Source organism: Trichosurus vulpecula, chromosome 1 (assembly GCF_011100635.1).
Source record: "Trichosurus vulpecula isolate mTriVul1 chromosome 1, mTriVul1.pri, whole genome shotgun sequence".
Classification (NCBI taxonomy): domain Eukaryota; kingdom Metazoa; phylum Chordata; class Mammalia; order Diprotodontia; family Phalangeridae; genus Trichosurus; species Trichosurus vulpecula.
In genome coordinates this window covers 547,215,454-547,242,964 of record NC_050573.1, presented here as the reverse complement: position 1 = coordinate 547,242,964, position 27,511 = coordinate 547,215,454, and the positions used below count along the sequence as shown (strand labels likewise).

At 36.9% G+C, this 27,511-nt stretch overlaps 1 protein-coding gene across 3 annotated transcripts in view; it reads right to left on the bottom strand.

The window, feature by feature from the left end:
- Positions 1 to 27,511, bottom strand: part of RNF38 (ring finger protein 38) — a 223,746-nt gene that overhangs the window by 110,482 nt on the left and 85,753 nt on the right. For all 3 annotated transcript variants that reach the window (XM_036741571.1, XM_036741573.1, XM_036741574.1), the window contains exon 2: positions 13,129 to 13,199. The gene's annotated coding sequence lies outside the window, so the exon portion shown is untranslated. The remainder of the gene's footprint in view (positions 1 to 13,128; positions 13,200 to 27,511) is intronic.

The window sequence follows — 27,511 nt, the reverse complement described above, 5'->3', positions numbered from 1 at the left end:
GTGTTTTGCATGTGATCATGAGAAAGGGAATGTGAATAACTTATGACTATTCTGCACCTGCCAGAAAACATAGGAGGGAATGTAACAATGCATTCCAAAGAGCAATGGAACTCAAGATGTAACCCCCAGAGACCTACCCTGCAAGGCTGAGCTTAACCACAAATGAGGAAAGATGAACATTCAAAAATAAAGAGGTGTTTCTGAAACATTTTTAGAAAGAAAATAAGAACTAAAGAGACTATTTGCTTCTTGAATACCACAAATAAAAGAAATGCAGAAAATGAATAAATGCAGCAGTCAAGGATAGCAACAGCAACAGAGCAACAGTAAAAAGACCAACCAGTGAGTGATTTCTTTCTAAATATACACAAGGGGTGAAGTCCTGGGGAGAGAACAGTGAGGAGTGGGCCTGGGGTATGATGGACAGAACTTGGTGACCCCCTGACACAGGTGAATCAATACTTCTTTTGTGGGATGACATTGAAACACGGGAGTGTACAGGAGAGGGGGGCAGGAGTGGATGAAGAGTGGAGTAGGGGGATAGAGAAGAATGTGATGTGCCAGTGTCAAATCTACTGCTGGCAGTGAGGGGAAGATGACTCCTGTGGTCTTAGAAAGAGAAGAAGCTATTGGAGCCTGGGTAAAGAGGGGTGGAAAACTGAAAAAGAGGGGAAAGGAAGAAGTCTTTGCTTTGGTGATAGTGGAATCTTCCACTGATGAACGAACGCTTCTATGAGTAAGTGAAGGGAGATAGGGCCCTGGTGCTGAGTGTGGCGTGGAGAATTTGGTGCTTGAAAAGTCTACTGGTCTGAGCTGGTTGGGGAAGGAAGGGAGAGTTTGGAACTGGAACTCCTTTGGTGCAACTGGCCTTTAGGAGAGTGGGAGATTACATGAACCCAGGGAGAAAATTCTGAGATAAATGGGGGAAGGTATATAGATCAGTGGTGGGCTGCACAATCAGGGAAGTGGTAGGGCCCTACCATGGGGCAGTGTCTTCTCTGCAATAACTGGCATTGTGCTAGGACGGAGGCAAGGAAAAGAGGAATCCATGAGGCAAGCTCTACAAGGCAGTGGCAGAATCTGCCTGCAGGGGAATGCCTAGAGTGGAGACTTGGGAAGTTTGTACGTTACTAGGAATACAGAGAAAATGTTTATGGGGGTCATGAACCAGAGAATGAGATCTAGAGCAAACAGAAAGAGAGGATGGATAATGAAGAGCTTTAGAGAAATCCTCCTTGGAAAGGGGCATTAGTTAGATAATAAACTAATGCATACGACTAGTTGAAGGGGAGGAGAAGGAGGAGGAATCTGCTTGACTGAGGTGGGGGGAAAAGGTGTAAGAACTACTTAATCAGGCAGAAGCAGGAAAAAAAGGAACAAATAAGCAAAACTCAAAGGGAAAAGGGTAAAAAAGGAGGAGAGAGAATCAGGAGTGAGGAGAAGAGAAGCAGTGAGAACAAGGCCATCTTAAAAAAAGATTAAGGTAAAGTAACTGAAGGTATTGTGTTTAAAGCAGAAGAGGGAGGCAATCATAAGTTGGGAAAAAAAAAACAACAAACCAGTATTAGAAACAAGTAGAGGAAAACATAAATCTAACTCTCACAATTTTAAATGTGAATGGATTAAACAATTCAATAAAACAAAAAAGAGTGACAGATTGGATAAGAAAACAAAACCCTCCAAGCTGTTGTTTCCAGGAGACACATTTAAAAAACAAAGATATAGACAAAATAAAACTAAGGAGATGGAAAAAACTTACTATGGATTAAGTGAATCAAAAAAAGCAGGAGATGCAAACATTGTATCTGACAAAGCAAAAACAAACACTGAAAAAATAAAGAGGGTTAAACAAAGAACTATATTATGCTGAAAGGAACCATAAACAACAAACTAGAATCAGTAATAAACTTACACACTCCAAATGCCTTAGTATCCATATTTAAAAAGGAAATTTATCTCAGGTATAAGAAGACATAGGCAGTAACACAATGTAACAGGAGATTTTAATATCCCTCTCTCAGTTTTGGATAAATCTAATAGAAGGATAAACAAAAGGGAAAATATGGAACTGAACAAATTCCTGGAGGAAATAGAGTTAAAAGACTTACGGTGCCTTCAAGGTACATCAAACTCTTAGTAATATTACATATAATTCACCTGAAATGCAAAGTATGTCCTTTCAGAGAAGAGCAAAAAAATACAAGACCAAGAACAGTGGTAATGATAGTTAAATTTAATAATATCACATTATGCATATAACTCTATATGTATATATGTATACATACATATAAAGTTCAAATCAACATTATATATAATTTAACAACGAATTATGTCTAGTAAGCACTTCTCTTGCAACATCATAATTTAAACTATTAAAAGTTTTGATGGTTCTAATTTAGATGCCTTCTATCACTATCTCCTTCTTCACCCCTATGTCATATGAAGAGGTGGACTTTTTTCCAGTCAAAGCAAACCCTGATTCTGCACAAGTGTTCCCTTTCAATTCTGTCTCTCTAGCAGATTATCCCTTTTATCATTCCTACTCTCTCACTAATCTTTAATCTCTCCCTGTCTACTCACTGCTTTTCCTGCTCCACAAACATGCACCTGTTGCCCCCATCCTCAAAAAATGCTCATTTCATCTGTCTATCCCTGCTATGGTTCTGTATCTCTTTTTGTGGCTAAATTCCTTGAAATGACCTTCTATAACTGGTGTCTTTTCTTTCTTTTCGCTCTTCTTAACTCTCTATAGTCTGATTTCCAACCTCATTATTCAACGGAAACTATTCTCCCCAAATCGTCAAATCCAATAGCCCTTTCTCAATCCTCATCCTTTTTGACCTTTCTGCAGCCTTTGACACTGCTGATCATCCTCTTTTTGAAACTCTCTTCTCTGTAGGGTTTTTTTTTAAATGACATTGCTCTCCTCCTCCTACCTGTTTGACCATTCCTCATTTTCTTTTGCTAGATCTTCATCCAAGTCATGCCCACTAGCTTTGGATAGCCACCAAGGTTCTGCCCTGGCCCACTTTGTTCTCCCTCTACACTATTTCATTTAATGATCTTATCAATTCCTTTGGATGAAATTACCATCTCTATGCAAATCCCCAGATTGACTTATCTAGACATAACCTCCCATTTCAAATCTTCAATGCCAGTTAGACATTTCAAAATGCATGTCCCATAGGCATTTTAACCTCAACATGTCCAAAACCAAACTCATTATCTTTCCTGCTCCAAACCAACACTTCTTCCTAACTTTCCTACTATTGTCAAGAACACTACCACCCTCCCGGTGACCCAGGCTCACAATCCTTGACTCCTCATTCTTTCACTCTCTCCTGTTTCCAAATCTTGTTTATTTTACCTTTATAACATATCTTTTAAGCACTCTCTTCCTTCAACACTGTCACCACCTCAGGCCCTCATTGCCACATTCCCGGACTACTGGAGACTACTGAAATGGTCTGCTGATTAATCTCCCTGCTTCAAGTCTCTCCCCATTCCAATCTATTCTCCACTCAGTGGTCAAACTAATCTTCCTGAAGAATAAGTCTGACCAAGTCACCCATCCTCTATCTCACTGAATAAACTCCAGTGACTTTCTGTCACCTCTACAATCAGATATAAAATCCACTATTGGCATTCAAAGCATTTCTTAACCTGGCCCCTTCCTGTATTTCCAGACTTGCTATGACTTTCTCCTGCCCTCCTCCTCAACGCTCTATGGTCCAGTGACACTGTCTCTGCAGGTATTCAAATAAGCTCCATCTCCTGATTCTAGGTCTTTTCACTGGCAATTTCCCATTTCTGGAATTCTCTCTCTCTTCTGATCTCCATTTCTTGGCTTTGTCCCAGCTAAAATCCCACCCTCTGTAAGAAACCATTCCCAAACCTCCTTAGTAATAATGCCTTCTCTCTGTTGATTATTCCAATTGATCCTGTGCATATGCTGTTTGTACATAGTTGTTCACTTGTTGTATCCCCCATTAGACTGTGATTTCCCTGAGAGCAGGGACTGTATTTTTTTTTTTTTTTGCTTTTCTTTGTATCCCCACCACTTAACACAGTGCCTGGCACATAGTAGGTGCTTAACAAATGCTTATTGATTAATTCTTTTATGACATACATTGACCTTTCTCCATCTATACCTAAGTTGGTTAATGACATGAGCTCATTACTAGTATTTCTAAACTCTAAGACTCGTCTCTTTATGCTGGGAGCTTTACAACTAAGGTGTTAGGCAAGAAAAGTTCTGCCTCTGGGTTCATCCCTCTTCCTTTGATTGTTTCTTTATATCCAAAATACAACTATCTTGATTTCTTACAAATGTAGAACTTTGTTTACCTCACTTTTCAATTTCTTCTTCATCTGAGATATCCCACACTTAAGTTTTTCTACCTGGTTATTAAGTCTCCCTAATCTTTAAACACAAAAATTTTTCAGTAAAACTATCTTTTTTCAGTCCTTGATTTAAAAAAAAAAAAGCTTGGTGTTTCTAAATAGTGGATATCTGCTTCCTCTGAACCAAGTGATAATTCTTCTCTCAAGGGCATTTGTCCTATTTATGGCCATCTAGTCCACATTTCTTAAATGAAAAGTAATTATACTTCTCTGCTCGTATCATGACGATCATATTTTTATCTAAAACTGCTGTGATCTGACTGATGAGGTTGTTCTTGCTATTTTGGGGGTCTGAGATGAGCTCCATCCTTGACCCCATCTTTATTTCCAAATACTAATTCTTTTTTTTCTGTTTAGAAATTTATTCATTTATTTTTCATCCACACAATAAATATTTTTAAAAGTATCTTTGTTTTCATTTATTTTGCATATTTAATGTATTATATTTTAAAAATATTTATGAATAAAAATTATAATTTCACTTATTACCAACTGCTCATTCATCAAATATTTGTCCCTTTCCTTTTGTCTTTATCATTCTTTTTTTAAAAATTTATTTACCAAATACTCATTCCTTAGAATTAAGTTTCTTATATTCCAAATCTGAAGTCCTTATTCAGGTGTATTCCTCCACTCATGTGTTGATCTAGACCACCGTTGTAACACATGACAATACTGCTTCTTTTACTTTGTGGTGATTTTGCCTAAGACTGTTATGAACCTCTGTCTTCTCTGTCTTTTGTCTTCAGTGTCACCTTACAACAGATCTCTGTAAACTTTGTATTAGAATCAATATTATCAGGGCAACTTTCTTGTTATGCGCTTGTAAGTAGCCCATTACAGGAAAGAATGCTCTAGGACTAGGTGAGGGTGAATCTTCTCAAGGTAAGTGCCCTCAGGCAGTTTTGTGTTCCCAGTCCATCCTGCATACTTTTGACCACGGATTTTTTGAAACTATGGTGATGAGTACAGATAAAGAACAACTGGACATTGTTTTTTCTCTAAGGTATATCTCATCACCCACTTTTTCCAGCCTGACCTCATCTGCTTTCTCCAGCTTTACTGCTCTCCTCTTTAGCAGTCTCCTTAATTCAGCATTCAGATGCCCTACAAAATCAGGAGGCATTTCCCCTTTACACCAAATTATAGTCTTAACAAAGGAATCATAAGCTTGTCTTGGCAACTCTTGGACACCAAAACATCTCTCTAAGTTTTGCAAACAGGTCTGCCATGTGAGGATAAGCCGTTTTCTCTAAATCTTGTGCAAGTGCAAAAGCTGATCTTCTGAGGGAGGTCAAAAAGCTACTTATCCTTGCTAAATGAGATGCCTGTCAAGTCCAAAGTAATTCTGTTACCTTGTTGACCTAAACTTCTCATGTTTGTTCCCTGGAAGGACATGGTAGTTTACCAGAAGAATTTCCTAACTAACTTGACCCTCTGTAATGATATATACCTACTTTCAGCCTTTCCCCACAGGCACTGTTTCCCTGTTCAACTTTGGGAGTAACTTTACCCACAGGGGAGTTATCTCATTCTGCTGAAGGGGATCTAACTTCAGCCCTTCTCACAAGTGCAGAGGAGTTGTTAAGAACTCTGTTTAACTAACTTGTCATCAGGCCCCCTTTTCTAATTAAGGCCTCAACTCCCTTGATCAACTCCTCTTCAGAAGGGGATGTGTAAAACCATTTTCCAAGTGTTATATCCTACCGTCAGCTTATATGGTATTTTTTTCATGATCGAACAGATCAGGTTATTAACAGAATATTGATTGGTCTCCCCAGCCCTGATCTTACTATGAATTAATTTTTAATATCTCAATTCTTTTTTTTCCATTTCCATGTGCTAATTATATTCTCATTTTTATTCTCTGGGTCCACTTATAAAATCAGGTGATGCATATGAGTTTCCAGTTCAAAAGCAATACAATACCATGCTTATTAAATATGTCAACTTCCATTTTTTTCTAGAGTGACGATATAAAAATTTTATTTGGCAGACCAATGATGCTAAACTAATCATTTAACAAGCAGCATATGTGTTAATAAACAAAGCTGTATACAATTAATATGTATCAAATAAAACCATAAAACAAACAAATGAACATCATTAATCACCAGATACAATGTCAGTCACTTTGCATCTATAATTCTATAAATTACAACAGGTAAATAACGAGAGATAATCCTGTGATAAATTTTTTTTTTTTGAAAAACAACAAAACTTCAAACATGGGTCCTTGTGTGGTACAGGATTTGAGAGTAGACCATATTTTTGTGAAGTGTAGGTGGGGTGATCAGCTTTTTCTGTACTTGTTATTAGCTCATTTTCCTTATTTGTTCTCATCCTAGGCTCTAAGACAATCAAGAAGGTAAATTCTGAGGGGGGACTAAATAGAAGAGAAATAAAACGTCAAAAACCAGTGATAAGGATCTGAGCTGAGTAAAGATAGGACCAGCAGAAGAATGAAATAAAAGATCACTTCAGTAACAGGTTACTACTACAGAACCCATTCTTTTTCTTTCCCTCACTTATTCTTCCTTGTAAAGGGGATAGGGAAGGAAAAAGAAAAGGAAAAATTATGACAGAGATATGACAGACAGAAAAACAGAATATCTTAAACTCATAATTTCCAAAACAGGGCTTATTCTCTTTCCCCTTAAACCAGAGGTTCCCAAAATTATTTGGCCTACTTCCCCCTTTTCTTTTTTTTTTTTAACTCAGCACATGAATTTTATTTTAGAATATTATTAATGCTTTTTGTTTTTCTACCAAAATCATTTTCCTTTAACACCAGCCCCAATATTTTTTTTGCAAAAAAGAAAAGCATTTCAGCAAGAGTAATAATAAACACAAGACCATTTTTGACATAATCATATTCAATATCCCTAGTCTGCCATCTCTGTACTGAAAGGATGGCGGTATGTTTCATAATCAGTTCTACAGGATCAAGACTGATCATTACAATTAATCGGAGTTGCATTTTGGCATAGCTTTCATTCACATTGTTATGGTCATTATGTACATCGTTTTCCAAGCTTTGCTTAGTTTATTCAGCATCAGTTAGTACCAGTATTCCCAAGTTTCTCTGAATTCTTCATATTCATTTTTTAAGTTACAATAACATTTCATTATGCTCACATGCCACAATTGGTTAAATCACATCTCAGTTGATGGACACCTACCTTGTAGCCAGGGTTACTTCCCCCTTTTCAAAAAAAAAAAAATTACTCGGCAACCCTCTGGAAATCTAATTTTTTCAACCCTTTAATGGTTTCTTTTTGTAATTTGCATCATTTAAAATATATAAAATATATTTTTTAAATGATGCATCTTAAATTTAATAATTTATTATAAACTTGTGGGTTTTTTCCTGCATTGAAGTTTTGATGATGCAATACTGAGTCATCTAACCATATAGTATCATATTGTAAACAAATCATTATACGCACATGTTTCTTCCAATGCATGCTGGACTTCCCAACAATGCATGACATGCTTGCCTGCCAACACTTGCTTATTAAGACCTGTCAGCCGACTTGACCACTTGCATTTTGTGTATTTATTTGGAAAATAATGTAATCACTATGACTTTAACTCTGTTACACAACACATGAAACATTTACAAACTGCTTTTCACCACCACCTTTCCACCACCCCCCTATTTTTACTCAACACCCCCCCAACTGCATCTGAGCCTACTACCCCCCAAATCACGCAGCGCCCCCATGGGGGCAATATCACCCACTTTGGGAACCTATGCAACCCTCCCCACCTTCTACCTTCCATATTAATGTAGAGGGCAGTACCATCCTCCCAGTCACCCATGCTCACAGCCTAGGAGTTATTCAGGACTCCCTATTTTTTCTCACCCCCATATATAAGCTGTTGCCAAACTTCACCTTTGCGATATCTTTCCTATATGTTTCCTTCTCTTTTCTGACATCATCATCTCACTGGCACAGGTCCTCATTACCTAATGCCTGGACTACTTCAACAGCCTGCCTCAAGTCTCTCCTCATTTCATTCCTCTATTTAGCCTACAAAGTGATTTTCCTAAAGCTCAGGTCACCCCTCTACTCAATACTCCAGTGGCTTGCCATTGCCTCTAGGGGAAGATACAAAATGCACTGTTTGGCATTCAAAGACTTTCCTAACCTAACTCCCTCCCACCTTTCCAGTCTTCTCACACTTTACTTGCTAACATGTACTCTTCAGTCTTCGCTGTTCCACCCACAAGACATCCCATTTCATATATCTGGGTATTTTCTCTCACTGCCTCCCCACCCCCATAGCTCAAATGCTCTCCCTCCTCTGCTCTTCCTACTGAGCTCCTTGGTTTCCTCCAAGTCACAACTAAAATCCCATCTTCTACAACCTTTCTCAATCTCTTTTAATTCTAGTACCTTTCCTCTGTTAATTATCTACTATTTATCCTGTATAGAGTTTAGTGGTACATATATTTTTGCTTATTGTCTCTCTCATTAGATTGTGAGCTCCTTGAAGACAGGGATTGTCTGTTGCCTCTTTGTATCCCCAGCCTTAACACAGTGCCCAGCACATAGTAGGTGCTTAATAAATGTTTATCAACTGATTGATAACCAACATCATAAAAGCGAATATAAATTAGATGAAATCACTCATTAAATAAAAAAGAAAAGAGTAGTAGAATGGAGTAGAAAACAGAATCCAAAAAGAAATCCTTTATAAAAGAAACTCACTTGAAACACAGATTTACAAAGAGGAAAAATGAGAAGATGAAGCAGAATTTATTATGCCTCAAGCAAACACGAAAAAGAAGGAATAGTCATAACGATTCCATAGAAAGGAAACAACAACAAAAAGATGGTGAAGAGATAAGCAGGGAAAAAAACATTATGCTTAGTGTATTGATAATGAAATAATTGATAGTTATATATAATATTAATACTTAACAAATACTTAACCAAATGGTACCTAGCATTTAAGTAGCTAAAATGAGAGATAATCAAATTGCAGAGAGAAACAAATGGCAACCCCATGGTAGTGACCCATTAAAAACCTAGAAAATTTAACTACAAAGATAAAGAATAGAAATTAAGGACCTGTAAAACATTTCTGAAAGCTAGTTATGTTAACACTGACCATTACTAAATAAGAATCAAAGCATATATATGTTTCAAAGGTACGCATAAAAACCTAACAAAAATAGCTTACATGGATTATCATATAACAACTCAAGCAAAGGAAGAAAGGAGCAAATGTTAAACACATCTCACTGACCACAACGAAATAAAAATTATAATCAACAAATGGTATCTAAAGAAAGGGTTCAATATTAAATGAACAAAGTATTATCCAAAAGAATATGAAAGTTTGAAAAACCACATAAAAATAATGGAAAACTTCAAAAAAACTTTCAAAGAAAACACTATCAATGAAACAATATAGCCAAAACTTCTAAGATGCAATGAGAGCAAACATTTCAGGAAAATTTAAATCTATAAACATATTCATCAACATAAGAAAGAAAAAAAAAATAACGTGGGCATGCAACTTATGAAAAACAACAGAAGAGCAAAAATTTAAAAACCCGAACTTACCACACAAATGGAAATTCTGAAATTAAAGAGATGAATAAAACTAAAAGCAAAGAAAATCAATGAATTGCTGAATAAAACTTAATGTGGATAACAGTATCTATCTAAAACAAAGAGTTCCTAAAATACTCTTGTTTACCTAAAATAGAACAACCCTTGGGATCTTTCCAGTAAGATCAGGGGTAAAGCAAGGATGTCCACTATCATCAGTGCTAGTTGATATTGTTCTTGGAATGTCAGCTATATTGATAATGCTAGCAAAGAAATTGAGGAAATAAGGATAGGTGAAAAAAAAAACAAAATTAACTAAAAAATCAGTAAAGCAGCAGAATTTAAAATAACCTCATAAAATCATCTACCTTTCTATATATTACAAAACAAACATAACAGGAAGAGAAAGAAATTGTATTTAAAATAAGTACACTTACCAAGACACACAAGGAAATTATGTGAATTCACATACAAAATACTTATTAATAGAAAGAAATGAAGACTTAACAGGAGAGAGGTTAATTGCTCAAGGTTGGACTGGATTAATATACTAAAAATGACAACACTTCCTAAATTAATATATAGATTTAATACTATACCAATCTAATTTCCAAAGTGTTACTTTATAGAACTAGGCAAAATAATAACAAAATTCATCTAGAGGAGTAAAGGGTCAAGAATATCAAAGGAAATGAAGAAAAAGCAGGACCCAAAGAGGCCTAGCAGTACCAGATGCCTAATTATACTGCAAAGCAGTAATCACCAAAACTATCTGGTATCCCTTTAAAAAAATTGAAAAGTTAATTAGTAGAACATATTAGGTAAGTAAATAAGATCCAGAAGCAATCAGTCACAGTAACATAGTGTTCAATAAACACAAGCACCTCAACTATCAGCATTGGACTTAGTATTTGATTAAAAACTGCTAGAAAATCTGGAAAGCAGTCTTGAAGAAATTATGTTTAGACTAATAGCTCACACTATGTGCCATATTAAGCACCAGATGGATACATGATCCAAATATAAAAGGCACTTTCCTCTCATAAACAAATGAGAAGAGAAAAGGGGGAGATACCTTTTAACAACTACTTTGTTCAGTTGCTTCTCAGTTGTGTCTGACTCTTTATGACCTAATTTGAGGTTTTCTTGGCAAAGATACTGAAGTGGTTTGCCATTTCCTTCTCCAGCTCATTTTCCAGCTGAAAAAAAAAACTGATGCAAACAGGGTTAAATGACTTGCCCAGGGTCACATAGCTAGTAAGTATCTGAGGCAAGAATTGAACTCAAGAAGATGAGTCTTTCTGACTCCAGGCCTGATACTCTATACACTGCACTGCCTAGCTGCCCTTTAACATCTATAGATAAAAGATAATTTCTTGACTGAACAGGGGATATAGATCGTAAAAGAGAAAGCAGACAATTTTGATTGCATAAAACCTTTCACGTAAACAAAATCAACAGCCACTTGCATCGGATCATATGAGATAATATGCACATGCTAAGCACTGTACAAATTTTAGTGCATTGTATAAATGTTGATTTTTATGATATGAAATTATACTCCAAATCACTAATAATAAGAAAATATACATTAAACAATTCTGAGGTTCTATATCACACCCGTCAGGTGGAAAAGGAAACAAAGCAAAAAAAAAAAAGAAAATGACAATTGCTATAGGAGGTGTGGGAGGACAAGTGTACTAATCCACTATTGGTGGGGCTGTGAATTAGTCCAACTATTCAGGAAAATAAACTTTAACCAGTCCCCCTAAAATGTGTCTACCTTTTGACTCAATGAAAATACTACTAGGTATATATACCTAGAAATCAACCACAGAGGCAGCTAAGTGGTAGAGTGGATAAAGAAGTGGGTCTGCAGTCAAAAAGTTCTGAGTTCAAATCCTGCTTCAGACACATATTATCTGTGTAACCCTGGGGAAGTCACTTAACTTTTGTTTCAGTTTCCTCAACTGTAAAATGGGATAATTAATAGTACTTAAGTCCCAGGGTTGCTGCAAGGAACAAATGAGATAATAATTATAAAAAGCTTAGCACAGTGCATGGCACACAGGATAGGTACTTAATAAATGTTTGTTTATTCCTTTTCTTTTTTCTTCTTTCCTTCCATATGTACCAAAACATATGTAGCAGCTCTTTTTGTAGTGACAAATAACAAGAAACAAAGTTTCCATTAATTGTTAAATAGCTTAACAACAAAAGGGGTGTATTTGGAGAAAGCTAGGAAGACATGAACTGATTCAGAGTGACTACAGCACTGTAAGAAGAAAAAGAACTTAGAATTCAGAAATCCAATCAGTGAAAACACCAATCATGACTCCAGAATATTAATGCTTCTTGAGTGGGAGGCAATGGACCAGAGGTACATTTTTAGACAAGGCCCATATGTGAATTGTTTTGCATGACTATACATATTTATTACATATAAAGATTTTTATGCATTAGAAGAGCTTTGGAATGAGTGGATGAATAGTGATAATGATAGGAAAAAAAATTTGTAAAAAGAATGTTAACAAAGCATTTTAAAATACCCTAAAGAGAAGGAAGTTTAGAAGAGGGCACAAAGAAGCAGAGAAGTTTTGTATACAATAATATAATTTTAATGTTTAATAAAAACACACAAACTCTGTATCTAAAGACCATAGTTTCATATACGAACTTTTTTTTTGTTTTTGTTTGTACACAGAAGTGTTCATACTTGTTGATGTATGATTTCATAATAAAAAAATAAAAAATTTTAAATTAAAAAAAGAAAACCCTGAAGGATATCTCAAATTATGTAATAGCACATTTCAGAAACAGTTTTCAATACTAGAAGGGCAAATATTGTTAGTATGAAAAACGACCCTAGATCAGACTAATTCTAAGGCAGTTCCCTTAGGACTTTATATAAAAGGACAGAGTGATGAAGGCAAGAGGTATGAGGACACAGAAGAACTCTATTCATCCCTTAAGAATTAAAATCAGATTTTCTAGAGTAGCTGACAAATAGGAAATGGGCTAAATAAGTATGCCAGAATTCCTCATCCCTTCATTTTCATCCCTTAGGCATATGCTCACCACTCAGTTATATATATGAATAAAATAGAAACAAAGGCATCATGCATTTCATCTAAGCAGACATTAACAGAGACCTCACCTTGTCACTGTCCTCATTACAGATGTGGTCATGATGTATTGACTGGCACTGGAAAGAGGCACCAAAATTACCTATAAGAAAGGGAGAGAAGGGAGAAGTCAACAAAATTGCAAGACTCTACCTCTAAAATATCAAAATATGATCTCCAAAAGAAAACTCCTAGGAATATTCTTGCCAAATTCCAGAATTTTCAGGTCAAGGAGAAAATACTGCAAGCAGCCAGAAAGAAACAGTTTGAGTATTGTGGAAACACAATCAAGATAACATAAGATCTAGCAGCTTCTACATTAAGGGATAAAAGGGCTTGGAATATAATATTCCAGGTCAATGCAGCTAGGATTAAAACTAAGAATCACCTACCCAGCAAAACTGAGTATCATGCTCCAAGGCAAAATATGGACTTTCAATAAAACAGAGGACTTTCGAGCTTTCTCAGTGAAAAGACCAGAGCTGAATAGAAAATCTTACTTTCAAATACAAGAATCAAGAGAAGCATGAAAAGGTAAATAAGAAAGAGAAATCATAAGGAACTTACTCAAGTTGAACTGTTTTGTTTACATTCCTACATGGAAAGATGATGTGTACGATTCATGAGACCTCAGTATTAGAGTAGCTGAAGGGAATACATACATACATACATACATATATATATATATATATATATATATATATATATATATATATATATATATGTAGACAGAGAGCACAGGGTGAGTTGAATATGAAGGGATGATATCTAAAAAATTAAATTAAATTAAATTAAAGGATGAGAGAGGAATATATTGAGAGAGGGAGAAAGGGAGAAAAAGAATGGGGTAAATTATCTCACATAAAAGTGGCAAGAAAAAGCAGTTCTATTGGAAGGGAAGAGAGGGCAGGTGAGGGGGAATGAGTGAATCTTGCTTTCATCAGATTTGACTTGAAGAGGGAATAATATACACATTCAATTGGGCATCTTACTCCACAGGAAAGTAAGGGGAAGGGATAAAGAAAAGGGGGGATGACAGAAGGGAGGGCAGATGGGGGAGGAGGTAATCAAAAGCAGACACTTTTCAAAAAGGACAGGGTCAAGGGAGAAAACTGAATAAAGTGGGACAGGATAGGATAGAAGGAAATACAGTTAGCTTTTCACAACATGAGTATTGTGGAAGTGTTTTACATATGTGACCTATGTTGAATTGTTAGGTGGGAAGGGAAGAGGGGAGAGAATTTGGAACTCAAAGTTTTAAAAGCAGATGCTCAAAAAAAAAATCAAAATATGGATAATTAAACAACTGCAGGAGTAAGAATTTTTTTTTCAAAAAAAAAAAGCCACCTTTTATCCCTTAATGTAGAAGCTGCTAGATCTTATGTTAACTTGATTAATGGACTAAGCTGCAAAGACTTATTATTGCATTCTATATATCTTATCTTGCCTTAAGAAATTTGCAAGTAAAAAATCACTCATGGACTTCAGATTGGCAAGAATGACCAAAAAAAAAAAAAGGAAAATGAGGAATGTTGGGAGGGTAGCAGGAAAAAGAGACATATTAACGCATTGTTGTGCAGGCTATGGATTGGTCCAGCTATTCTGGAAAACAATTTGGAACTAAACTCTTAAAATCATTACACTGTGCATCTCCTTTGATCCAAGAATACAACTTACTAGCTGTGTACCCTAAAAACAAAGAATAAGGAAAAGGGCTTATATGTGCAAATATATTTATAGCAGCTCTTTTTGTTGTGGCAAAAAAAAAACCCTGACAACTAAGAGGGTGCCCACCTTGTAGAATGCCTAAACAGATTGTAAAATGTAAATGTAATAGAGCATTATTACTGTACCATAAGAAATGATGAAAGGAAAAGTTTCAGACAAACCTAGAAGAATTTGCATGAACTGATGAAGAGGAAAAAAAGGGAACAATTTAATACAATAACAACAAAACAGCAAAGATAAACAAAATTTCCTCCCTTTTGTCATCCTTGCCAACCTGGTGGTTAAGAAGTGAAATGAAACTTGAAGATTATGGGATGTGCTTTTCTCCTATCACTAGTGATTTGGTGCATTCTCTATTTTAAAAAAATGCATACAGCACTTTAAGGTTCACAAAGAAGATTAGACATACTGTTTCATTTGATGCTCAGGATGACTCTGTGAGCACAGTAGGTGTTTTATTACCCCCATTTTATAGAAAAAAGAAGCAGACTGAGAGAAATGACTTGCCCAGGGTCACACAGCTGTCTAAAGCAACATGTGAACTCAGGTCTTCCTGGCTCCAGTTCTGGGACTCTGCATAGTGGATAATCTTTCAGGTAGTTGCTTGCAGTTTGAAATTTTACTTTTGTAACAGTTTGTTCAAATCCTGTCACAGCTTATCTGCTGAGGAATAGCCTTGGGGCTTATATATTTAATAACAGTAATAATAATTGCTAACATTTATATAGAAAGCACTGCACTAAGTACTTCACAAATATTATACTGATTGATCCTCGCTACAATCCTGGGAGGTAAGTGCTGTTATATTATCCCCATTTTAAAGAAGTTTCAGAAACTAAGGCAAACAGGTTAAGTGACTAGCCCAATGTCACAGCCATTAAGTGTCTGAGGCAGGATTTGACCTCCAAAAGATGAATCTTCCTGATTCCAGGGCCAATACTCTATCCACTGCACCACTTATATTTTTCTATAAATTATCTATATTTCTTGGATATCAGAGTCATATCATAGATATTTGAGACAAACATTTTTCCCAGATGACCCCTTCTCATCCCACATATATTAATTTTGTTGTGTAAAAAGCCTTTCAGTTTCATGTAAATAAATGTTGCTAATTGCTTCTCTCCTGTTTGGTTAAGAATTCATCTCCTATTCTTAACTACAAAAAGTAGCTTCCCTTCTAATTATTTCATGGTATGATCTTTAATGTTCAAATCACCATTCAGTCAGTCAACTAACATTTGTTGAACCCATACCATGTGTGAGTCAAGATGGACAGAAAATAGTGTAATGGAGGATGAATGCCAAAGCACACCATGGTCCTATGAGAACAGGGTTGAAAAACTCAGAATGAACTGACATTGTAAAGGAGAGCTAAAAATAACAAAAATATGTTGTTGAGTTAAAACAAAAGCTATACTGGGGTGGAAGGGAGAGGGAGGGAGAGAATTTAGAATTAAAATTTCAAAAATTTCAAAAATTTAAAAAAATTAATGTGAAAAAACTGTATTGGGGAAAAAAAGTAAAGTAAGAGATGAGATAGGACTGCTGCTCAAGGAAAAGGAAATAGATAATGATAGATGACTATTGTGAAAATATGCTTAATGTGAATATATATGTAGAGCCTATATCAGACTGCATGCTATCTTGAGGAGGAGGGAGGAGAGGAGACAAGGGGGGAGAAAATTTGAAACTCAAAAGCTTGTGGAACTGAATGTTATAAACTAAAAATAAATAAATAAATTTTTGAAAAAATTAAAAATAGATAATGATAGAGAAAAGCAGAGTTGCCCAACTCTAAATTTGCTTCTCATTCCCCCAACCAAGGAGAAAGATCTCTGCTTTAGAAAGGATAAAGCAAAAATGGCTAATAGGGAGTTGAAACCTCAGCTGAGCAGGCAGTGTAGAAAGACAGGAATGAGCTGTCCTGGCTTCATTTTTCTCCCTTGCTAATTCTGACTCTGCAAGTTAGCCAATTCAGTACCACACAGTCCTCTATCTCAAATTCCTTGCCCCCTTGTCCTATATCAGTTCTTGCCTTATCAAACCTCATTCCTAAATTACTTCCATCACCTGCCTCCTCTGCTCCTACTCATTTACTGCTAAATACCATTGAACAAAGTCATTACCAATTTACATTTTCTTAACTGGGTCCTCACTGCAGCAAGGCAATCCTTTTGCTTCCATTAGTTAATTTTCTGTCTCACCAGAGTGGCAGTTTCAAGTTTTTCCTTCTCTCCTTACCACCCCCAACCTGTCCTAGCCCAGCCTCATTACATACAGCCCCTTGCCTTACTCTTTGCCGAGAAAACTGAAGCTGTTTACTCCAAGCTCCTTCTTTTCCCCTATTTCTCTAACTTGAAATAACTACTTTCTATTGAATTTATTGTACATATGTGCAAATGAGTGCCTTTAAGTCCACCTCTACTGCTTTATCCATTTACAATGCAAAATAAAATTTGGTGTCTCAATTGATCTCAAAAATCTTCAAACATATGGACAATTCTCCTACTCATCATGTTATCGGCAAATGGAACCATTCACAGCAATTGCTATACATGGAACTAGCATTTTTTAAAAATAATAAAAAAAATATACCCAATCCCTTCTCTAGAGTGATCTAAGGAAGGGTAGCATAAGGCCTACTTATTTTAAAGGAATTGATTTTAAAAACAAAGAACTTAATTCCCTCATACAATAATAGCTTCATGAAAGTCTCCACATAAGTTCTAAGGCCAATAGTTGAGTGATATGGCAACCCTGAGGATACTTCCATCTTAACAAGAAGCCATAGTATGCAGCCAGTTCAACATTCCCACAGGAGATTCGATACCACAGCATGGAGCTCAAGCAAGAGATGAGGTAAGTGAGATCAGTTCCATGATCTCACACTCATTTCTTTCTCTGGGTTGCTAAAAAGTTCCTAAGTCTAACTGGTCTCCATTGTTTAATTCAAAGTGAGTGGTTCCATGACATTTTTTCCCCTCCTAACCCAGAAGAGTCAAAGTCAGACATGACAAGAATTTAAATATGTGGAGGAATTTTCCAGATGGATGAATACTGCAGAGGGAAGGCTTTTTACATTTAGTAATTCTATAAGCAACTTTACACAACTGCAAGCCACCCTTGTGACTTCCCAGACATGGATTTTTTTAAAAGTCTGTTTTCGCTTACTAAGTTCATCTTAATTTTCTCTGGAAAAATTCTCTTGTCTTGCCAACGTATTCTGCAAGTATACATTCATGATGTTTTCGTTTGCTGGGTTCCATGCTATGTGCAGCTGCTAAGTCATTCACAGAAAGCAAACACAGTAGTCTTTCCCCTGCATCAATAACAACATTCATGAATATCACTGGTATGTAAAGCAAATCATATTTTCTGGATTTAGAAGGTAGAGGTTTTTTGGGGGGGTGTTTCCATATTTCTGCTACTTAAAATGTTTCTATATCTTTGTGTGTAATAGCTTTATCTGCTCCCCTGAGATTTCTCTTTGAAGTAATTATTATTATTTCACTTAGACTAGAGACGATGGTAAACATCGGAGATGGTATGTAAAATGTGCATCAATTTTTAGGAGAAATAAAAAAAAACACTAAAAGGTGTATGTGGGTGGGGTAGATGGTGGTGGTACACTGTGTTTAAGGCTACGAATGTGATATTGCCAGCTACGTCTATCACATTTCGTTCTGGGCACCACAGGTTAGGAAGATCGTTGATAAGTTAAGTGGCCTTCAGAGGACAAGGAGAATCCACTGAAGAAATCTGGTTGTTAGCCTTGGAGATGCAGGGTAGGGGACATTATAACTATTGTAGAATATTTGAAGGGCTGTCAAAGGTTGAGGGATTAACTACACTTGTTCTTCTGGGCCCCAGAATACAAAGCTAGGAGCAATGGGTACAAGCTACAAACCTAACATAATTAGAGCTTAGAAAGAGGGGAATGGTTTGTCTTGGGACAGATGAGGAAGGTTTACCAGCACTGGAGGTCTTCAAGCAAAAGCTGAAATACCATCACACTGGATATATTGTAAAAGAAATTTTAGTTTAGTTATAGGTTCTGATGTTCCTTCAAGATCTGAAATTGTGTGATTTTTAGCATTTCAATTCAAATTAATTCAATTAATTTGAATTCATCAAATCACAGGATCTCAGAGAGCTGGACATGTACCACAAACCACTATCTAATGCATGAATACCCTCTTGGACTATTTTAAATACTGCACTCTTTTAGAAATTAGTTTTTTTATATGTCTTCTGTTAGGGGACTAAAATTATTCCACACCAGAAATACTGGTTCTTGCAGGACATGGCATAATTTTAAAATTCAATTTGTTAGTTCTATGAGAAAGACAAAGATACAACCATACTGCAAAATACTTAAATTCAGATTTAAATGTAGAGCTTTTCTATAACACAAGCTGCTCAAGCACAAAAATTAGAATAAAAGAGGTCTGTCTGGAACCCTAACAAGATGAATTTCATTTCCAGAAATACAAAAATAATCAACTGTTTTAGAATACAGTTAACTGCCCCCCCCCCAGTTAATCTATGAAGCATTCGATACTGAAGGAGGCATAAGGCAAAAACTGACTCTCTGCTATAAAAAATAAGTTGACTTTTTTTTAAAAAAACTTAAAATGTTCAGTAGTTAGCTTAAAGCCAGGATAAAAAGCACTTCCCCCCCATACCAGCAACCAAAACCAAGAGAATAATATCTAAACAACAACCACGATAATGTAAAGTAAAACAAAAACTCAGAACAATGCGACAAACAATTTTGACTCTAGAGGACTGAGGAAAAAATAGACCTCTCTCCTCTTGGTAGAGAAAATAGTAAACTAGAGATAACGAATGAGGCATGTACCAAATATGGTCCACATGTTAGTCTGTTTTTCTTAACTGTATGTACTTTGTTATAAAGAGGGAAGGGATCCTACTGTGGACAGCAGTTAGTAGGAAATGACAGGGATATTAAAAGTATTAATGAAACCTTAAAAAAAGAATAGGTTTCATTGAAGGGTCTCATATATATCAAAATATTCATAGTAGCATTTCTGTGGTAGCAAAACACTAGAAATAACAGAGCACTGACTGATGGAAGAATGGATAAATAAATTGTGGTATGTAATTCTAAGCACTATATGAAATGATGACTGCGAGAACTCAGAGAAATATGGAAACACTTGTATAGACTAGTGCCGAGTGAAGCAAACAGAACCAAGATAACATACATGATGACAATAATAGAAATGAAGACAATAAAAGACAAATTCAGACTAATTACAATGATCAATATTGGTCCCAGGGAACAGATGATGGCACACTTTCCTGTTCATGGGAGAGAAGTCAGGGAATTAAAGGAAAACAATGTTGACTATGCTGGCTCATTTTAAAAGTGGTTTTGCTTAACTATCTTTTTTTTTGTTAGAAAAGAGTTTAAAAGGGGCAAGGCTGCATCAAGAAATTACGGCAGTATAAAAACAGCACACTAATCAATCTCACATAAGAAGAAAAAAAAAGTCATTCCAGATTAACCTTCTTTATTTTATTTATTTTTTTTGACAGATTACCTAGACTAGAAGATCCTGGAAACCCTACAGATATAACTGCATTTCAGCAGAGCATAATAAAATTTCTAATTTTTTCCTTTTTAAAAAAAAATTTCAGTTCCAAATTCCTTCCTTCCCTCTACCCCTCCCTCACAAATTGAGAAGGCAAGAAATGACACCAATTATACCTATGAAGTTATGCAAAACCTGTTTCCACATTAGCCATGTTGGGGTGGGGGCAGGGCACAGAAGAAAAAGAAAGGAAAAATGTTTCAATTTGCACTCAGAGTCCATCAGTTCTCTATCTGGAGGTGGGTAGCATATAATAAAGTTTCTGATGCTATCCTTGCATACAAGATGCAGAGATGGAGGTGGAATAATAGTTCAATAAGATGAATTTCAAACTGATAAAATGATGGAAACCAAAGAAAAGGCATTAATAGGCTGATAGTTATTAGTTGATAAAGGGAAGTCTTTAATGTAGTATCCTAGGGATGTGTCCTTGGTCCCATTTTCTTTGGCATTTTTACCAATGACCTGGATGAAGATATATGTAGCATGCTTTTCAAATATCTGGTGACATGGCCTGTGGTAAGGCAGGGGTAGAGGTAGGAATAACTAATCCACTGGATAATAGTCAAAATAACAAATGATCTTGATAGGCTAGTATTATAGACTGAATCCAGTAAAAAAAAATTAATGATTAACTGAAGTTCTATACTCTACAAAAGTATATGACTAGACAATAGTTCCTGTGAAAAAGACATGGAAATTTTAGTAGTTTAAACTCATGATGAGACCACAATGCCAACCAAAAAAGTAAAGAGCATCCTAAGTTACATGGAAAGGTACACAGTGCCCAGCTATAGCCACGCTGCATAATACTTAAATTCACATTTGAATGTATCATTTTGTTACAACATAATCTGCAAAATTTGGTATAAACGAAGCAAGAAAGGCGATAATCAAGCAATACTTGCTGTAGGGCCCTTTAAACAATGACTGCTGTATCTGCAGCCTTTCATAGTATCTGTTTTATGATTTCTATGACCTTTCTTATGCTGGGTGTAAAGACATGTTAGCTTCTTAGAATCTTGTAAATGCAAGTGCTTTCCTTCCTCTGGGAAATGCAAATGAATTTCTATTGCTTGATAGACATGCATATTTGTCCATTAATAATTGAGGCCTTCCTCTGCAAGTTAAAATCTTTTGGTACTGGAAGTTTATTCCTCCCTCCCCTATAGAATCTGAGTTAGCATTCACAGGTGGACTCCCAAGGAGAAAAGTTGTTAGCACCACTTTTGATCATCACTTGATAAAAGATCTTAAGGCTATTCTCCTGGCAGGGTCCAGACCCTTTAGAGACAGAACTCCCTGGAAAGACTTAGGCCCATATTCAAGAGCTAGTGTCTTGTACATCTACGTAGTCCTTTAAATGGCTTCTTGCTATATTCACCTTTCATTACTGAAACTAGCCAAGAAAATCTATCCATTTCCCCAGTTAGAGTTTCATAAATACGTCCATTTGGGTCTTAACAGTCCTATATCCCTTTATATCACAGATAGGGTCCCACATCCTCCATGTTAGTTAATGTTGAATAAAATGGGAATTATTCCTATTCCATATTTGCATCTCCTTAAGAAATTACTAAGATCCTAAAGTGTACATCTGAAAGCAGGGTTAATAGTTAAGATCTTGCTCCCCACCAATCACCATCCTGGCAAACCCTTAAAAGAAGGGATCACCTCTAACATGTCAGAGACAGAACTTTTCCTGTACAAAAAGGGAAGGCTAAGAAGCCATCTTTGGAACTGCCATGCCACTACCCCAATATAGACACAGCATCCCATTCCCAGCTCCAATTTTCCTGAAGCCTCAAATAGCTATATGAAATACCCTTCAGTCAATCTCTTTGGGACATATAAATTTTATGCATGAATATCATCCTCTCTCTCCACTGTGAGTACAGATGTGGAGTTTAGGAAAGGGTACTGATGTCAAATGTGGTAACTCACAACAAGAGCCCTCAGCTCCAGTGAGTGGCTCTAGAGTAGTCCTATGCCAAAGTCAGACTGTATCTGGAATGCTTTCTTTGGCTCTAGACATGACATTTTAAGAAGCATACTGATAATCTGAAGTATATCCCGAGAAGGGATACTAAGATGGTAAGGCGAGTAGGGTCCAAAACAATATGAGAAATTACTCAGATGAACCAGGTATGCTTAGCTTGAGGAAGCCTTGGGCAACATTATAATCTATAGCTTCAAACATATAAAGTACAATCATATTGCAGAGGGTCTAGATTTCTTTCAACAAATATTTATTAAATGCTTATTAAATACTACCTCTGTAACTCTGGGCAAGTCCCATCTGACCATGTCACCCCACCTTCTCAACAAAAAACTCCAATACCTGTCTATTGACTCAAAGATAAAACATAAACTATTCAGATATTTAAATCTCTTTGGAACCTATCCCCTTCCTATCTTTCCAGTCTTCTTCTAATTCCCTTCATATTCTGCTGTTTCACATACATACACATAACATACTATCACTGGTTTCTCAGCCTTCATAGTGACTGGGCCTCATTCTTGTAAAGTACTCCCTCCTCACCTCTAGCACTGGGAAAACCTGGTCTCCTTTGACATAAAGCTTATGTACCACATGAGGGCTTTTCTGATTCCTACTTCCCCCTCCCATAACAAAGTAGTAATCATCTAAAACTATTTGGTAGTAGTTAAAAATAGACTAGTACATTAATGGAACAGATTAGATAAACAAGGCCCAGGAACAATCAAACATAACCACATGGAGTTCAACACAACCAAGGACATCAACTACTGAGGAGAAGGACTCAATATTTGATACAAACTACTGGGGAAACTGTAAAGCCATCCGGCAGAAGTCAGATTTAGAGTAACAGCTCACACCATTCAACACAATAAGCTCAAAAGGGATCTACAACTCAGATGCAAGAGGTCACATCATACAGAAATCAGAGGAACAGGGAAGGAGCTACTTTTCACATGTGTAGATAAGGTAAGATTCCTTGACCAAACATGAGATAGCAAGGCTCACAGGAGATAAAATGGACAATTTTTCATACATCAAATGTTTTACATAAACAAAACCAATGCAGTTAAATTCAGAAGGGAAGCTGGGGGCGAAAATCATTCCAGGAAACTTTTCTGATAAGAGTCATTATACATGCAAATGCACAAGTACAGGAGTTTTTCCTCTCCGGTAGACGAATGTTCAAAGTATATGAACAGGCAGTTTTCAAATGAAGCAATACAAGATATCAACAACCATATAAAAATGTTCCGTATTAACAACAATAATAACGTTTATATAGCACCTACTATGTGCCAGGCACTGTCTTAAGTGCTTTACACTTTTCAAAACAACCCGGGGAGGTAGGTGATAATTATTATCCCCATTTTACAGACAAGGAAACTGAGGCAAACAGAGGTGAAGTGACTTGCCCAGGGTCACATAGCTTGTAAGTATGTTTAGCTGTTCCTCACTCCAGGTCCATTACATACCACCAACTGTCCAGAAAAGAAATGTAAATTAAAACAACTCAGGTTACATCTCAGTTCTCATCAAGCCCTGACTCTGGATAGCCCAGTGGTTCAGGCTTGGTATAGAAGGAAATGAAACAGTAGTAGGCCATACACCATTTAAGTAAAGTTTAGTTGACAATGGCCTAAAAAAGGATATTCAGGAAATCTACAGTGTTGCTTCAGCTGGGTACAGCTTTGATTCCACATTTGCCATAGTCAGAAGGATGTGTTAGCTATCAAAGCACTGGGACAATAGTCAACCAAGAGGAGTTCCAACTGCTCATGGCCTGCATTTTTAATGCCTTAAGTTAGCACTTCTGAAATTGTGGGTCTCGAAAAATTTGGAAATAGTAAAAGGTTTCTGAACTTGCAACAACCAAAAATTGATTAAAAATCAAATGCATAATGGATCCAAAGTATTTCTGGCAGCACTTGCCCATGTTGCCTCAAGAAACTTCACTGAAGCCTTGGTTCTGAACACAAAGCATGTGCACTTTGCACTGTGCATGCCCTCAGGTCATGCAATGCCAAGTGGAAAAAGTTTAAGAGCTTAAATCTTAAGTGACTGGGAAGCTATCTCAACAGTTGGAGCCTTAATTCCATGAATGAATTAGGTGTCAAGAACGGTTTCTTTGGCTTTTTTGGGAAAAAGTAGCCTATGTCATAGAGACCTTCCAATCTTGCTATCACAGTTACCAATAAGATTATTATATACCAGTAAGATTTTGCTCCTAACACATCCCATCCTTTGGTGACAAAGTCCGTCTTCCATCACTTAAAAAACCTGAGTCAATATTGAGGTTTACTCAGTGCTCAGCAGGTAGAACCTTACCCTCCTTGGGTGCCCTATTGTGGGTAGGTGGAGGGCTGATATCAAATCTGTGGTCCATCTGAGACTTTTGCTGAGGACCTGCACCTTTCTTCTACAGGACTTAGCAAAAGCTCTTTCTCACCTACACCTAGTAACTCAGGATTGCCACCAAGTCAACTAAGGGATCCTCTTACCTCCAAGTAAATAGTTTTATCTTCCCTGTGTGGTTAGAAAACAAGGCATCTCCCCAAAGCCTCACCTACTGGAATCCCCGCACCCTACCTGGGAAGAAGCTGTCTAAGCCATCACAGGCAAAGGAAGCCTACCAATTAAGGGATACAGAAGCAATTTCCTAAGGATATACAGAGTCTTCTGAGAAGGCAGGGACCTCAAGGTTTTGGGCAAACCCCATAACAGGATGGAACAGAGAAGGGTCAGAGTATGTGACCCAAGACATTATCTTAAAGTGGCCCATCTTGGTCAAGTATGTCCTTTGGGAGGCCATATCCAAGAACCACTAGATCAGAGAATGCTCTCCCTCACGAGGTTGCATAGATTTGTCACGGACACCTAAAGTGGGAGGTAGGAACCCAAACTGAGGGGTCAAAGAATGACAATTAAACTGCTGCTTTAAGACTTCACTCTACTGTTAGCTCAGGGTCTTTTTTCTATTCCTTCTTCTTGGGTAGAGTGTAGTTATAGACACTTCACTGGCAACAGTAAAGGGTAGCTTTGTTACTTCCATATTGCAGTAAGTGAAGAGCTATGAATGACTTACTGGCATACTATTTGGTGCCCCCATCACTGCCTGTGCTGACACCCACTTTGTTGCCTGCATTGCTGATGATTTTGCTGTCCATCTTCCTAGGGCCTACCATACTACCTGAACTCCTGGGGGGTGCTGTGACTCTTGTAGGTCAAGGTATCATTAATTCTGGCTGATCACACTGTTGAGATCAGGTAAAGCTGTAGTAATTTGCATGACAGCTTTGTTGAGTTTGCTACAATCCTCTTTATAAACAGCAAGGTGCCAACCACCTTCCTTGTTAGCCACACAGTTGTATGAAGGGAGCTGGCATAGCAAAGTATTGTGCATAGAGAGCCAAACCACCAAACCTATTGTAATTCCTCACGTTAACCACCAAAAAAAGGGCAAAAGGCCTCTAACCAATTTAGTTCACTTTGTAAGACTTCTGTGAGATTGCCAGGCTGCATCTTCATCAATTATTATTTAAACTTATTCTAAAAACTCTCAAGTTTCTATATGGTAAAAGCCTGACCTCCAATTCCCCCAGTGGAGGAAGTCGTCCTCAGGAGGTAGGAGTAGGGCAAATCCAAGGATAGGGATGGGTTCTCGATTGTCACTCTGATTCTCATTCTCCTCCTTTACAGCCCTGATCTCATAAGGGTTCAATGTAATTTTTTCTTTCTGGTGATCTAGCCTTTCATAGAACATCAGCAATAGCTAAGCACTATGAGCCCTGGAAGTGCATTCATCCTTTGACACCAAACAGGGTAATCCCACTGTGTTGGCGAGGTGCCCCTTCCTATTTCATTAAGATTTGGTTGTATTTGGCCACAAGTATGGCAGTAATGGGGTGTAAAGCTCCCTTGGTAAGCCATGCAATTACCCAAAGCTCCTCTTTCTCTACATACCTTTTCCTGCATACATCAGCCATAAAGTCATTCCAATACAATCTTACTAGTCATGACAAATGTTTTAGACCAGGCCTAACTTATGGCAGTATGGTACTTCAGATTTAAGAATGGAATAAAAGAAGACAGCCACAGGCTATATAAGAGTTAATAAAAAAAATTTACTTTAACAACAGTACGGATAGGATATTCTGTAAAGATAGTGTTGATTTAGTTGGGTGTAACTCCTTTCAACTAAACATTTGCCAACAGCAGTGCTCTATCCAACAAGCTTGACTAAGGAGCACCTACTAATCTATAAGCTATACTTTTAAGCCTTAAGCAACCAGGAAGCTATGTCAACAATTTAAAGCCTTAATTCCTTGGACCAATTAAGTCTCAGGGGGTCAGTTTCCTTGCCTTTTATGGAAATGCTAGTTTATCTGGCAGCAATTTTTCAGTCTTAATGCCATGTGTCTCAATTAAAATAATAACACGTGGCTCTTATCCTCATACCTTCCCAGTCATATGACCATAAGTCCAACCAGAATAGCAAGAGATGATGCTTCTACCGTTCCCTCACATCCCTTGTCCTTGAAAGAAATGACAAAAAAGGAAAATGGCAATTGAGGTGGGGGGGACTGTGGGAAGTCAGGTACACTAAGGCATTGTTGATGGAGCTATAAATTAGCTTGGTCATTCTGGAGAGCAATTTGGAACTCAGCCCAACAAGTCACTAAACTGTGTGTACCCTTTGATCCGGGGTACCACTAAGAGACATATATCTCAAAGATACAAAAGAAAGAGGAAAAGGACCAACATCCAAAAAATATTTTCAGTAGAACTTTTTGTTATAACAAAGAACATTAAAAAAAAAGGACATGGCTACAATCTGTTCAGGACTGAACAAATTGTAATATATGAACATAATGGTCTGACCATTGTATGACTTAAACTACGAAAGCAACAGTTTCAGAGAAACTTGGGAAGACTTGTTTGAACTCATGCAGAGTGAAATGGGCAGAACCATGAGAAAAATTCATACAATAAGACATTATAAACGAATAGAACCTTGAAAGGCTTATGAACTCTGATCAATTCAAAGAACCACCATGACTCCAGAAT